Below are 14419 nucleotides of genomic sequence, written 5' to 3'. Positions count from 1 at the left end.
CCTGCTCTGCATCTGGCTCTGCCCCTTATTGGGCCTGAGTGCAGTCAACGGCCTGGAGTGGGGCAGGAAGCCGTGTGCTCCTGTTCTGCCCCTTATTGGGCCTTCAGTGCATTCAGCTGCCCGGAGTGGTACATGGAGCCGTGTGCTCCTCCTCTGCTCCTTACTGGGCCTGCAGTGCAGTCAGCGGCCTGGAGTAGGGCATGGATTTGTGTGCTCCTGCTCTGCATCTGGCTCTGCCCCTTACTGGGCCTGAATGCAGTCAGCGGCCTGGAGTGGGGCATGGAGCTGTGTGCTCCTGCTCTGCCCCTTGTTGGGTCACTAGTGCAGTCAGCGGCTTGGAGTGGAACATGGAGACTTGTGCTCCTGCTCTGCATCTGGCTCTGCCCCTTATTGGGCCTCCAGAGCAGTAAGCGGCCTGGAGTGGAGCATGGAGCCATGTGCTCCTGTCTTCGGCTGGTGCCTCCCTTTGGAACAGCCTCCCAGCCACCTTGAAACTTGAGGAAAAACATCTTCCGTTCCGGAAACTTCTCAAGACCTTCCTCTTTGCCTCTGCCTTTGCCCCCCTTTCTCTCCTGTTGATCTGTTTCTTCTCATGGCATTCTGCACCTGGCCACCATCTGTTCTTTTGGGCCCAGGTATCTGCTCACCCTGCCACCCTCCTGCACTGCCTCCAGGCCACCATCTGCACTAGGGTTTCTGTATCTGTACCCATACTGTCCCCCACCCACGTTTCTTCTGCACTTATCAGATATACCTTTCTGGCTAACTTTTACCTGCCACTTGCTGGCTGCACTACCATGGTTTAAAGCCCTTATTTATTATTTATTCTATTTAATATTTATTTATGTTTTCTCTCCTCTGCTTTGCTCGTTCCACTCCCCCCATCCTGCATTTTCCCCCCTTTTCCTTTCCCTTGCACTTTATCAAATGTCACTAGGCCTAGTAAGAGCGCTGTTTTCTGTTTTTTTTTATCTCTCTTGTTCCCCTCCCTTTCTGCCTGGTCGCGCTCTGAAACACTTGTGTACTAGCGCGATATAAATAAAATATAATTTCATTTCATTTATCATTTCATTTCATTTCATTTCATTTTCATTTCTGCATCTGGCTCTGCTCCTTATTGGGCCTCTAGTGCAGTCAGCGGCCTGGAGTGAGACATGGAGCCGTGTGCCCCTGCTCTGCATCTGGCTCTGCTCCCTATTGGGCCTCTAGTGCAGTCAGCGGCCTGGAGTGAGACATGGAGCCGTGTGCCCCTGCTCTGCATCTGGCTCTGCTCCTTATTGGGCCTCCAGACCAGTCAGCGGCCTGTAGTGGGGCATGGAGCCGTGTACTCCTGCTCTGCATCTGGCTCTGCTCCTTATTGGGCCTCCAGAGCAGTCAGCGGCCTGGAGTGAGGCATGGAGCCGTGTGCTCCTGCTCTTCATCTGGCTCTGCCCCTAATTGGGCCTGCAGTGCTGCCAGAGGCAAGGAGTGGAACACAGAGCTTGCTCCTGCTCAACCCCTCATTGCACATATAGGGTGCAGAGAAGGAGCATACGGCCACACTGCTGCCTGCCGTGTCCGGCTCCAGACCGCTGGACAGGCAGCAGGCGTGAGCAGGAGCACACAGCAACACTTGTGTCCCAGACAGGATGCCCAAAACAAATGTCATGCGATGTAAGAAAGGGCTGGTCTGGCTGCCCCAAAGTGGCAGTTTAACCAAGTAATGACACATCCCATACATGCAAACCTCCTAATTTGCATAGGGATTGCACCAACAGAAGTGACTTCACAGAAAAGGACATTGCAAGGAGCATCATCAGTGTTCAATACTTGGCCGTGGAAGTGACTTAAGAACAAGTTGCCATAATTAAGCCAAGTGGCAAACAACTTTGTGGTGCAAAATACTTAAATTACACTAGTATTATATATGGAGCAATGCTATAGTCATTAGGCTTTTTGTTAAAAAAAGAACAGCATGATATATTAACATAAACTAGGAAGTTAATCAGTTACAGAGCGGCAGATAAGACACAGTGCCATTAAGGGGTAATTCATAGAATTCGGCGCACAAGTGGCGCACGCGGCTGGCGCACAGAGTGCGTTTGTGGCAGTCTGCGCCAGCCGCGTGCGCCAAAACACATTTAGGGGCACAGCGTATTCATGGATAAATACATCCATGAGCAGCCGTGGTGCAGAGTGGCGCAGCGACCCTGCAGCAGTGCCAGTTACGCTCCCAACCCTGCCCTGTGCGCCAAAAACATCGCACAAATCCAGTACATGGCGCAAAGGCCAGTGAACCAGCATACACCCCCCGTGGAATACACGTACTCCGCTCGCACTAGGCCAATAGCGTGTAAAACTTCACACGCACCCCTCGGAATACACGTACCCCACTCGCGCCAGGCCTATCGCGTGTAAAACTCCCTGCCCACCCCTCGGAATACACGTACCCCGCTCACGCTAGGCCAATAGCGTGTAAAATTTTACACGCACCCTTCGGAATAAACGTACCCCGCTCGCACCCGGCCTATTACGTGTAACACTCCCTGCTCATCCCTCGGAATACACTTACCCCGCTCGCGCTAGGCCAATAGCGTGTAAAACTTCACACGCACCCCCCAGAATACACGTACCCCGCTCGCGCTAGGCCAATAGCGTGTAAAACTTCACATGCACCCCTCAGAATACATGTACCCCGCTCGCGGTAGGCCAAAAGTGTGTAAAACTTCACACGCACCCCTCACAATACACGTACCCTGCTCGTGGTAGGCAAATAGCGTGTAAAACTTCACACACACCCCTCAGAATACACGTACCCAGCTCGCGCTAGGCCTATCGCGTGTAAAACTCCCCACGCACCACTCGGAATACACGTACCCCGCTCGAGCCAGGCCAATAGCGTCTAAAACGTGGAAAAAGTCCCCCCTGTGGAGAGGGCTGCCTGCGGGGCATGTCCAGGGGTGAAGGGCTGCCTGCTGGGCATGCCCAGGGGTGAAGGGCTGCCTGTGGGGCATGCCCAGTGTTGGTGGGCTGCCTGCAGGGCATGCCCAGGGGTGAAGGGCTACCTGCGCAGCATGGCCAGGGTGGATGGGCTGTCTGTGGGCTATGGACTGGGCTGAAGGACTGCCTGCGGGGCATGCCCAGGGGTGAAGGGCTGCCTGTGGGGCATGCCCAATGTTGGTGGGCTGCCTGCAGGGCATGCCCAGGGGTGAAGGGCTACCTGCGCAGCATGGCCAGGGTGGATGGGCTGTCTGTGCGTATTCCGGGGGTGCATGTGAAGTTCCACACGCTATTGGCGAGCGGGGTGCGTGTATTCCGGGGGTGCATGTGATGTATCACACGTGATTTGGCAGTGTGTTCCCTCCCAGTGTGCCCCCCCCCAACGCCCCTCAGGCAGCCAACACCACAGGGGACCACCCCAAACCCCTGGCCATGCCCTGCAGGCAGCCCATCCACCCTGGCCATGCCCCGCAGGCCGCCCTTCACCCCTGGCCATGCCAGTGCATGTGGCCAGCAGGCAGGCAGGCAGCAGCAGATGACTGGTGGGAGACTGCTCGGGGCTCTGGGAGGGCAGTAAATCGGCTTTCTGGGCAGGAGCGTGGTCTTCCGTGAGTCGTTGGGTGGCCAGCTTGATACGGAGTGATTTGGCATGTGAAAAAACTGCACGTCAGCGTGTAATTCGAGGAAAGGCCCTTAGCGCGTAAGCGCATATATGACATCACACGTGCGGGCGTTTCCCTGCAACGGGTTGAGGGTCCCACGTGGGTTTCCATCGCTCTGCACGTGCTTTTCGTGTAAAGCGGTGCATGTGTTTTCCAGGCGTTGGGGTTCACACACGATTACTTCACAGCGGGTGGGTGTTGGCTACGTGTTCTTCTTCTACACGCAAGGCAGACGGTGAGTCGCTCACTCTATTTTTCCCACTGTGAGTGTCCCTGTTTGTCGTGTACCCCTTTTCTTTCCGCCCATACTAGCCTGCGTGTTAATCACGTACGTGGTTTTTGGGGTTCCTGGCTGCCACAGCATACTGCATGTGTTTTTTTACACGCACGTGGGCTACAGGGGTCGCTTATCTCTTTTTCTTGCTTTTATGGGATGCCTATCCGTTGCGTGACATGTCATTTCTTCTAGGGGGCCTCTGAATGGGACATTCATCATAGCTGTATGTACGTGTTTGTTGTTTGCGCACACTTATGTAATGTGAAGGGACGCTACCGCCTGCCTTCATGTGGCGGACGTGTTTAGTCCTGTGCGTGTCTTTGGCCGTGCGCGGGTTACCCCTATCCGATTCCATGAATACGTGTGGTTCGCATGCGGGTGGGCTTTCCGTGCACTTCCCAGCAGTACATCCCCAGCTACGCACTTATTTTCACGCATTGTTCCCCATTCTGTGCATTCCGCCCCATGTTCCGCCCCCTTTTTGGTGTGTGCGCTAACGTTGTGCGCTTTCGCTGGGCGCGTCGTGCACAGCGTTCTTGATGTTGCAATGACATGTGCGCCTGTTTGCGCCATGCACGGATTTGGCGCACATCATGGGGAATACACGTGCAGGCACTTCCATGAATCGCACGCGTGCGCTTGCTTTTTCACGCTTGCACCACCTTGCGCCACAATTTTCATTGCACATTTGTTCCATGAATCGGCCCCTAAATGATTTGCCCAGGATCACACACTTTGGTTAAATGGTGAAACCGAGATGTGGACAATTTAAACAACTGAACATATCTTCCCAGGTTTAGTTGAAACAAAGGTTTTGTTTGCATTTCATGTGCTTAAATAATACTTTATTTATACCAATGCCTTGGAAGCAGACCACATTATATAATAAACTAGCCTTTCATAGTAAACTAACTATACACTATATACTTGTTCGTAGAAATATTCTGAGCAATAAGAGTATGGCTTTAGTTTTATTCTCCCCATCCTGCATTCAAAGTCACAATAGCATCATGCAGATTAATGTGAGTCTTACAAATTCCCCTTGGGTTTTAAAGCCATAGTCATTATTTGATACGCATGCAGCATTATGCACCCTCCTCACTTCAAATCACCCCATTTACATTTCTTAAGGTACAAATGTCCCTGTAAATAGTCCCCCCTCCCTCCCATCAGTGCCTATTGCTCCCATTGTAATGCTCTGTTGACACAGAGCAAAGTGTCAGGTCTCTGGGAGAGCCGCTCTGCTGCCAGCCGTTTGTGCCCTGGAAAGGCCGAATCGACAGGGTGGGTCCCACGTCCTGCAGACCCCCTCACAGGCACTCGGAAGCAAAAGCAGGACTTTTGCCATCCCGCTGAGGGGTTCTGCAGATCGCAGACTGACCTGTCATTTCAGGACATTGTCCTGCAAGCCGGACAGCTCTCACATTCAGCACCCTCAGGGTGCCAAATGGGAAAGGTGTCCTGCTGCCAGGAAAAACACAACGTACCCCTTGCTGCAATCTGTCTAATTGCCAGCTTGCAGTAGGCATTGCAAGTCGTTAACTGTTTTACCAGTTGATACAAGGTCGCCTTGAACTTTATTGTTTCCCCACAACTTCAGTCCTTTTTTATTTTTTTTAGTTTATTATACTTTATCTTTGGATTGATTTGTTTCCTATGATGCCTCCTTCCTCATTATTTTGCTTTTTCTTTTCTTTCGTTTTCCTTTCGGCCATTTAGGTCGAGGCTCTGAATGAAGTTTCCAACTGCTATGACGGCTTTCCTGTTGGCCCCGTTCATTAGGTCGCCACCAGTGAGCCTCGTTCATACTGAAGTAGTCTGGGAAGAGGTGACCAAGATGGGTCTTTCATTGCTTCGATAGGGGGCAGCATTCGAGGAGTAGGTGTCTCACGGTTTCACACGTACCTTATTGAAACCCTTTCACGGCTACTAAAGCTTTATGGTGACATGCAGAATCCAAAGTGAGCAATTATCCCCAAACACACTTCACAATTATAGGCTAACACCTACTTAGTGAGTCCCTCTGATGGCGTTCAGAGCAAAATAAACTAGATCAATCTTTCATTAATTTAAATGCAACCTAATAATAAATTAGCTCCTTGGGATGAAAGTTCTGATTACCTGAGCCAATCAGGAAGCAGGATTCTGAGTAAATTCATGGCACTATTTCCGGCTACATGTTATGTTATGTTATGTTAAAGGTACTTGTATAGCGCACCGTCACCAACGGAATTGGTCCCCAGGCGCTCTGGCAGATCTGTAAACAGGAAGGGCGGGTGGGTTAGTCAGGAGGAGGGGAGAAGGAGAGTGGGAGAAGTGATGTGCTGTTGGCAGCTTCAGCTCGGTTACACCGAGTGCTGGGCTTTGGTGCTAGTATCGGATCAGGCGAGGCCTCAAGTGCTGTGGGTGATGATTATTTGTTGTTGATGCGGTGTGGTAAAGTGCGTGCGGATTGCTGGGAGAGAGATGGTTGTGTGGTTTTGTGTGGGTTTAAGTATGCAGAAGATTGAGGGTTGGGTTAGTGGGGTCTGTATCCTGATTCCGGTAATTATGGTTCCTCGTGGGCCAAATCGCTTTGTTGGTGCTGCGCTGATCCAACTATATCATAGTGAGTATTGTTTCGATTGGTAGGTGCGTTGGAACCTTCGGGTGTGGGACTGTGTAGGTAATATCTATTCTCAGGTTATGTAGTGTGACACTGGTCGGTCGAGGCTTTGGACGGTTCAGGGTCAGAGTGGTGTTGATGTGGCGTCCTAGTGCATCCGTCTTGGTGAGCTTGTGTATTCAGTTGTTCATTTCCTTCTGTCCTGACGGTCTTTCCGTTGGTTCTTTGTTTTCCGTGGGGTGAACATCCTTGGGGCTATTGTTTAGTTGTTGTTTTTTGGTTTTTACATGTGTTAGAACAAATGAAAAAAGAGTGACTGAAATATTAACGAAAAAAATAATATACTTTTTTTTTAAATGGGGAGCAGCCCCCACACCCCCATTTCTCCATGCTTGTAACCCCAACCGATGCCCACCCCCCACAACTTTTAACCCTTTACCCCATTCCACATACATTTATTTATCGTAAATATTGCATTCGTCCCCCCCGACCCCCATTATAATCACTGGATACCACTATTTCCCTGTCGGTAATCAGAGTCCGCCTTCCTCACTGGCCGGCCAAACCATTACACTTACTCAGGGTGGCATTGGAGACACATGGGGCGTGCTTGGCGGCCCCCTCTGCATCCCTGGATGCCCCATGGCGCACACTTCCTTCTTCCCTCAGTGCACTAAGGACGGCTCCGTCATCACAGCCCCTGCCTGGCCCAGGCCGCACCGGACACCACTCCCCAAGCCTGGCTCGTCCCTTAGCCTCACACTCCCAGGGAATGGGGGCTATTGACCCGAGTACCCTCGTGGGGCAGGATTCACAGTGCTTAGGTGCCCTAACCCCCCTTAAAGGCCCTATTTTTGCATAGACTCATGAAGCCGTGCTTCAGAGCACCTGATCGATAGACTCCCATCCCCCACAGTCTCCAAGGCCAAATTAAAACACACTGTTTATTAAATACCCCACGCCCGTGCTATTCCATTGTGATCCAGTGTATAGTATTCTATAATTCCACTGCTGTTTAAACAAATTAACCTTTTTACATTCTTGAAATAATCCGAATATTTCCTAGTCGTAAAATGACAGCTGGTACTACACGCATGTTAACACAGCCCGTTCCATTCGGCAGATGCTAGTCCAGTCAGGGTTTTTCCCCCCGCTGTCTCTGACTGGGTCTTACAGGCCAGGTCTATAATGGGGACATTCAAGACTACACTGGAACGGGACTAACATCTTCTGATTGGCATGAGGCCTGTGGGCATCTCTGCTTCTGTAACCCTCCGCTTGCCGGGCAACAGATCTTGTGCTGGAAGCAAACCCCGCCATCCTAGCGTGATACCTCCGCGCCAGTCCCTGCCATCTGTGCAGATCACCTGGCCCTGTGCTCTGTGGTTTAGGGTAACCTCTCAGCCGGCTCAATGCCAACGTCATGAAAAATGGCAACGCCGTTTGGGTGTGAATTCAGCAGTTGGGAGATCCTTGTCTCCGGAGGATAACTCAGGGGCAACGAGCCCACCTTGGAAGCAAGACGACACAGAGCAATGCAGGTTCCATCCCAATGTCTGCTTCGCTTAGAAACGTCTGGGTATTAAGTGCGTTATTAAGAATCGATCATATCGCTGACCACTCACTACCTGTCACCGCTTTCTATCCTCAAATGTAGGCATTTTTGACATAATTCTCCCCCTCCCCCCATTGGACTCTGCTTACTTATTTGTGAAGTAGGGGATGGCCACATACCTCCTTCCATGATATCATTAAAGTCATTCCTAAAGCTGCGCCAAAAGCATAACTTTGTGAAAGTTACAGAACCTTATCTCTCACCAATCAAGTGCATGCACCTTTTATTGAGGCCGTCCCTTGAATAATATAAGCTCCGCCTTCCAGAGGCCACAATTTCTGCTCAATTCTCACCACATTCAACAGCTATGACAGGTGAATGCAGGCCCTGCTTACCTTTGCACTTCTCACTCCACTTAACCCTTACATTGAAGCGCTTTTGCAAACTGATCAGTGAGCGTGGGGGGCGGGGCATGAGGGCTGAGGGAAGGATCATAACCTTGACTTGAATGGCTGGTGGCCAATGCAGAAATGGTGGTGCCTTCATTTGTGGAAGAGGTCAGTGGGAAGCAAAGGAAAATGCGCGCTGGAAAGGTCAAGACTGGAATCGACAGCAACCTTTGCACTGAGGACTTTACTTGGTCAGTGACAGTGCTATCGTTAAGGTTCTCGCTTAGCTGGGGCATTTTAATCCCCCATGTATGCTGTGTTTCTTCCCTTTCTCATATTATTTCCCCTTGCTTGTTGTATTCTTCCCCATTCCCATTTTAATCCCCCATGCTTGCTGTGTTTCTTCCCTTTCTCATGTTATTCCCCCTTGCTTGTTGTATTCTTCCCTGTTCTCATTTTACTCCCCCATGCTTGCTGTGTTTCTTCCCTTTCTCATGTTATTCCCCCTTGCTTGTTGTATTCTTCCCTGTTCTCATTTTACTCCCCCATGCTTGCTGTGTTTCTTCCCTTTCTCATATTATTTCCCCTTGCTTGTTGTATTCTTCCCCATTCTCATTTGAATCCCCCATGCTTGCTGTGTTTCTTCCCTTTCTCATGTTATTCCCCCTTGCTTGTTGTATTCTTCCCTGTTCTCATTTTACTTCCCCATGCTTGCTGTGTTTCTTCCCTTTCTCATGTTATTTCCCCCTTGCTTGTGGTATTCTTCCCCTTTCTCATTTTAATTGCCCCCATGCTGCTGTGTTTCTTCACTTTCTCATGTTATTCCCCCTTGCTTGTTGTATTCTTCCCCATTCTCATTTGAATCCCCCATGCTTGCTGTGTTTCTTCCCTTTCTCATGTTATTCCCCCTTGCTTGTTGTATTCTTCCCTGTTCTCATTTGAATCCCCCATGCTTGCTGTGTTTCTTCCCTTTCTCATGTTATTCCCCCTTGCTTGTTGTATTCTTCCCTGTTCTCATTCTAATCCCCCATGCTTGCTGTGTTTCTTCCCTTTCTCATGTTATTCCCCCTTGCTTGTTGTATTCTTCCCTGTTCTCATTCTAATCCCCCATGCTTGCTGTGTTTCTTCCCTTTCTCATGTTATTCCCCCTTGCTTGTTGTATTCTTCCCCATTCTCATTTGAATCCCCCATGCTTGCTGTGTTTCTTCCCTTTCTCATGTTATTCCCCTTGCTTGTTGTATTCTTCCCTGTTCTCATTTTACTCCCCCATGCTTGCTGTGTTTCTTCCCTTTCTCATGTTATTCCCCCTTGCTTGTTGTATTCTTCCTGTTCTCATTTTACTCCCCCATGCTTGCTGTGTTTCTTCCCTTTCTCATGTTATTCCCCCTTGCTTGTTGTATTCTTCCCCATTCTCATTTGAATCCCCCATGCTTGCTGTGTTTCTTCCCTTTCTCATGTTATTCCCCCTTGCTTGTTGTATTCTTCCCTGTTCTCATTCTAATCCCCCATGCTTGCTGTGTTTCTTCCCTTTATTCCCCCTTGCTTGTTGTATTCTTCCCCGTTCTCATTTGAATCCCCCATGCTTGCTGTGTTTCTTCCCTTTCTCATGTTATTCCCCCTTGCTTGTTGTATTCTTCCCTGTTCTCATTTTACTCCCCCATGCTTGCTGTGTTTCTTCCCTTTCTCATGTTATTTCCCCCTTGCTTGTTGTTTTCTTCCCCGTTCTCATTCTAATCCCCCATGCTTGCAGTGTTTCTTCCCTTTCTCATTTTATTCCACCTTGCTTGTTGTTTTCTTCCCCATTCTCTTTCTAATCCCCCATGCTTGCAGTGTTTCTTCCCTTTTTCATTTTATTCCCCCATGCTTGTTGTTTTCTTCCCCATTCTCTTTCTAATCCCCCATGCTTGCAGTGTTTCTTCCGTTTCTCATTTTATTCCCCCATGCTTGTTGTTTTCTTCCCCGTTCTCATTCCAATCCCCCATGCTTGCTGTGTTTCCTCCCTTTCTCATGTTATTTCCCCCTTGCTTCTTGTATTCTTCCCCATTCTCATTTTACTCCCCCATGCTTGCTGTGTTTCCTCCCTTTCTCATGTTATTCCCCCTTGCTTGTTGTATTCTTCCCCATTCTCATTTGAATCCTCCATGCTTGCTGTGTTTCCTCCCTTTCTCATGTTATCCCCCCTTACTTGTTGTTTTCTTCCCCATTCTCATTTTACTCCCCCATGCTTGCTGTGTTTCCTCCCTTTCTCATGTTATTCCCCCTTGCTTGTTGTATTCTTCCCCATTCTCATTTGAATACCCCATGCTAGCTGTGTTTCTTCTGTTGGGAAGAAAGTAAACCTGGCCCACCCCCTTAGCAGGTTCAGAATGAGACAAGCCCCATTAGGAGAATTATAGTGGACCAAAGGGGAGATGGAAATTATAGTATGCCCGACCCGGTCACCATATTGTGCTTATTAGACGTAGTATATGCATGCAAATAAGTGCTATTTTATTATAAACTAGCGCCATTTTATTAGCCATAGGGGAACAGAAGGCCTGCAAAGTCACGCAATATTCAGAGCGTTCGACTGCATGGAGAAGCCTGATTAGGCTCAACACCACAGTGAGAGGGGCTGCACATCCAACCCCCAAGAAACCCTCCTTTCTCGTACAGGACGTTGCCAATGTGCTTATTTGGAAGGAATGTGCCCTGCAAGGCCATGAGACAGAGCCAGGTGCCTCAATGTGCATGCTGGCTAACACGGTCTCCGAACCCCACCCAGCTAACCACGAGTTACAGCCTCCATAACGGTTCCAAGTGTTAATTCCGCCGCAAAAATATTGCGATGTAAAAATATCACCATATTTTTGCGGTGAAATTCACACATGGTCCCTGCGGGGGGGCAACCCCGCAACCCCGCATCATTTTTTAAGGTGCGGGGGACACCCCCGCAACCCCCGATCTCACATAATATCCCCAACAAAAATACCTCCATAACTGTCTTAGAATCAAGACCCCCTGAATTCTACGATAGTGGATGACCCCAGCCCACAACCCATAGACTAAATGGCCATCAAAAGATCTAAAGAATATGGCTGTGCCATTGTAAGTTCACCACAACATGATTTGTAATACAAGGTACAGGGAGGAATAAATTATAGTTCAAAACGAGGGTGGAACCCTTGGGTGCCGACGATGCAATAAGGAATGAATGGAGGATGTGTGGGTTAATATGATCTAAGCCTTCTCTTATGCCACTCCCCGAGCCTCCCAGGTGCACAGTGTAATGACAGAAAAAACAATGTTGCGCACTTTAGAATTAATTGGCAGTTTGACCCCGGTTCCCTGGAGATGATGAGCCCAGCAGCACCGACGTGGACAAAGACGAACACATGAAGATGGAACAATGGTCTGGCATCCCATTTGGAGCAGCCCCTATATGTGTAGTGCCCATCCAATGTGGATGGTGAAGTGTATCACTTATTATTACGTCACGAGACCCTGTTCAAAAGTATAAGGTGTTGTCCGTGGTCCGATGAGTTCGGAACGTTACGTAGCAGAGTCCTTTGCTGATACCTATTCTGTATGGGAACACAAACTTGTTATCCTTGCAAGAGTTTCTTAGGTCTTTTTCTCTAGCGGGTAGTATTTTCTCTGGCGTGATCGATCAGGGGCGTGCCTTCACTTTTATTTCCCCCTTGTTTGTTGTATTCCCCCATTCTCATTTTATTGCCCTTGCTTGTTGTATTCCTCGCCATACTTATTGTATTTCCCCATTTGTGCTGTGTTTCTTCCCTTTCTCATGTTATCCCCCCTTGCTTGTTGTGTTCCTCCCCATTCTCATTTCAGTCCCCCCCATGCTTTTTGCATTCTTTTTCCACATTCTCATTGTAGGGATGGCATCAGGGCCTTTCAACCTTTTCAAATGCAAGGGGCTTTGATGCTCTGGCGGGCCGCCAGCAACTGCCCCCATGTTGCCAGTCAGCATGCCCGCATTACAAGCTGCATTTCCTGGAGCCCTTCCGGCCGTCACTTCCCATGGGATATACAGAAGTGTTGTCACCTCATTGCCTTATAATTCTGGTTCTTCCACATCAGCCACTGGCTGACAAAGAAGGGTTTATAGCTCTTCACTGGGCATTAAGTGATTAAGATCACAGTTGGCTGTCTGTCTCATGATAATCGGCGGCTGTTGAGCTTAGTTTTGTCGCCTTAGTAATAGAAGCAGCCCACGGGTGCCTCAGATTGCTTTCGCTGTGTGCAGGTGCCCCAACCATCTTGTTGAAATGGGCCCCCACCCATCTTCAGCAGGGCCTGGCTCATTGTATTACTCCTCGCTCCTCACTCTGTTCATCTTCATTGAGCTTGATGTAGCTGTACGCCGCCCCATGAATTTCTCCCAATGCCTGTTCTTGTTCCATTTCCTTCCCATTTTTACTTATTCCCTCACCTTTTCTGATTTTACTTCTCCCTCTCACCCTGCTCCTTTTATTCCTTCTACGCTTGTGTGTTATTTAGACACATCTGTATATCTTTCCATCGTTTCATGGGTGCCACGCCACGCTCAGTATGTTTTTCCATATTCTACCCTCTCTCCACTGTCTGCTGTGATTGTGCTTGTGTGCCCTCTATGTTGTGTGCCCGCTGCGCCGCGTCCGGCTATGCGTTCCCCAAGGATCTGTGGATGAGGCTTGGGATATGATGGGGGATGGGTGTCCCCCTGCTGCGTGACATATGGCGTACAGAAGGAATAGGGAACATCTCCCATGCTCCCCAGCTTGTCCCCAAGCCGTGGTGCCCTGCGTAGCAGCCAATCCTTCCCTCACAGCCCATCATCCACTAGCTGTCCTGGAAACCAAACCTTCCCAAAACCCCACTCACTGCATTAGTCTACAAGTATTGCTTGTGGCATCTTGGCCCTACCTTACGCATAGCGATTGTGCCATCCACTGAATGCATTATTGAGGTGTATGTTTGGTTATGTTGATTTATACCACACACCACTACCACCCAAGGGCAGCCTCCAGGCGCTCATGTATGTTGCTGAGATAGGCATATGATAGTAAATTAGACCGATAAACAAATGGTTTAGGGTGATTACATCGAATCCATTCGTAGGAAAATTGATCAAATAATTAGTTTTGACAGGTTGATTTCTCTGCTTATATATGCATGGGGAAAGCCTCCACAACCCCCCCTTAACCACCCCACAATAATTATTTCCCTAACCCACCCCTGCTCATATACGCAGCAAAAAGTGCCCGAAAATCTGCAACAAATTCTCCTGCGACCAAATAGGCTGCGCAGTAATCTTCCAATCCCTAAACAAATAACTAGACAATCTTTATAATGCCATTATTGGGGCATTTGATGTTAGACTTGGCATAAGATTGCGGCACAAAGATCAGCCACCCAAGAACAGTAAGACCAGCGACAACAGGGTAGAGACCTTGGCCCTGGGATCCCCATCCCCACCCGGACAACCCAGGAGCAGGACCATATGGCAACCAGGAGCTTACGCCCTGGCATGCAGTCATGCCACAGAACTCAACAGAAATACCAACACGTGCAATACGTGCCAATGAGCACATGGCTGAAATCCAGGAAATCCTGGAGATTGGACTCCTTCGGGTCAGTCTTCCCAACTTTTACCCTGGTCAGACATGATACACCAGCAACACACACAATCATCATACAACAAACACATAACAGCAATGACATCTCAGCCCAATGGATGACAGCGCAACAGGACACTGCTCAGCCCAATGGATGACAGCGCAACAGGACACTACTCAGCCCAATAGATGACAGCACAACAGGGCACGGCTCATTCCAATGGATGACAGCACAACAGGACACTGCTCAGCCCAATGGATGACTGCTCAACAGGGCACGGCTCAGCCCAATGGATGACAGCGCAACAGGGCACAGCTCATCCCAATGGATGACTGTGCAACAGGGCACTGCTCA

The sequence above is a fragment of the Ambystoma mexicanum genome, chromosome 6p (assembly GCF_040938575.1).
Source record: "Ambystoma mexicanum isolate Mex_15411 chromosome 6p, UKY_AmexF1_1, whole genome shotgun sequence".
Lineage (NCBI taxonomy): Eukaryota > Metazoa > Chordata > Amphibia > Caudata > Ambystomatidae > Ambystoma > Ambystoma mexicanum.
The sequence above is the reverse complement of the archived record's forward strand: the minus strand, read 5'-3'. Positions refer to the sequence as shown.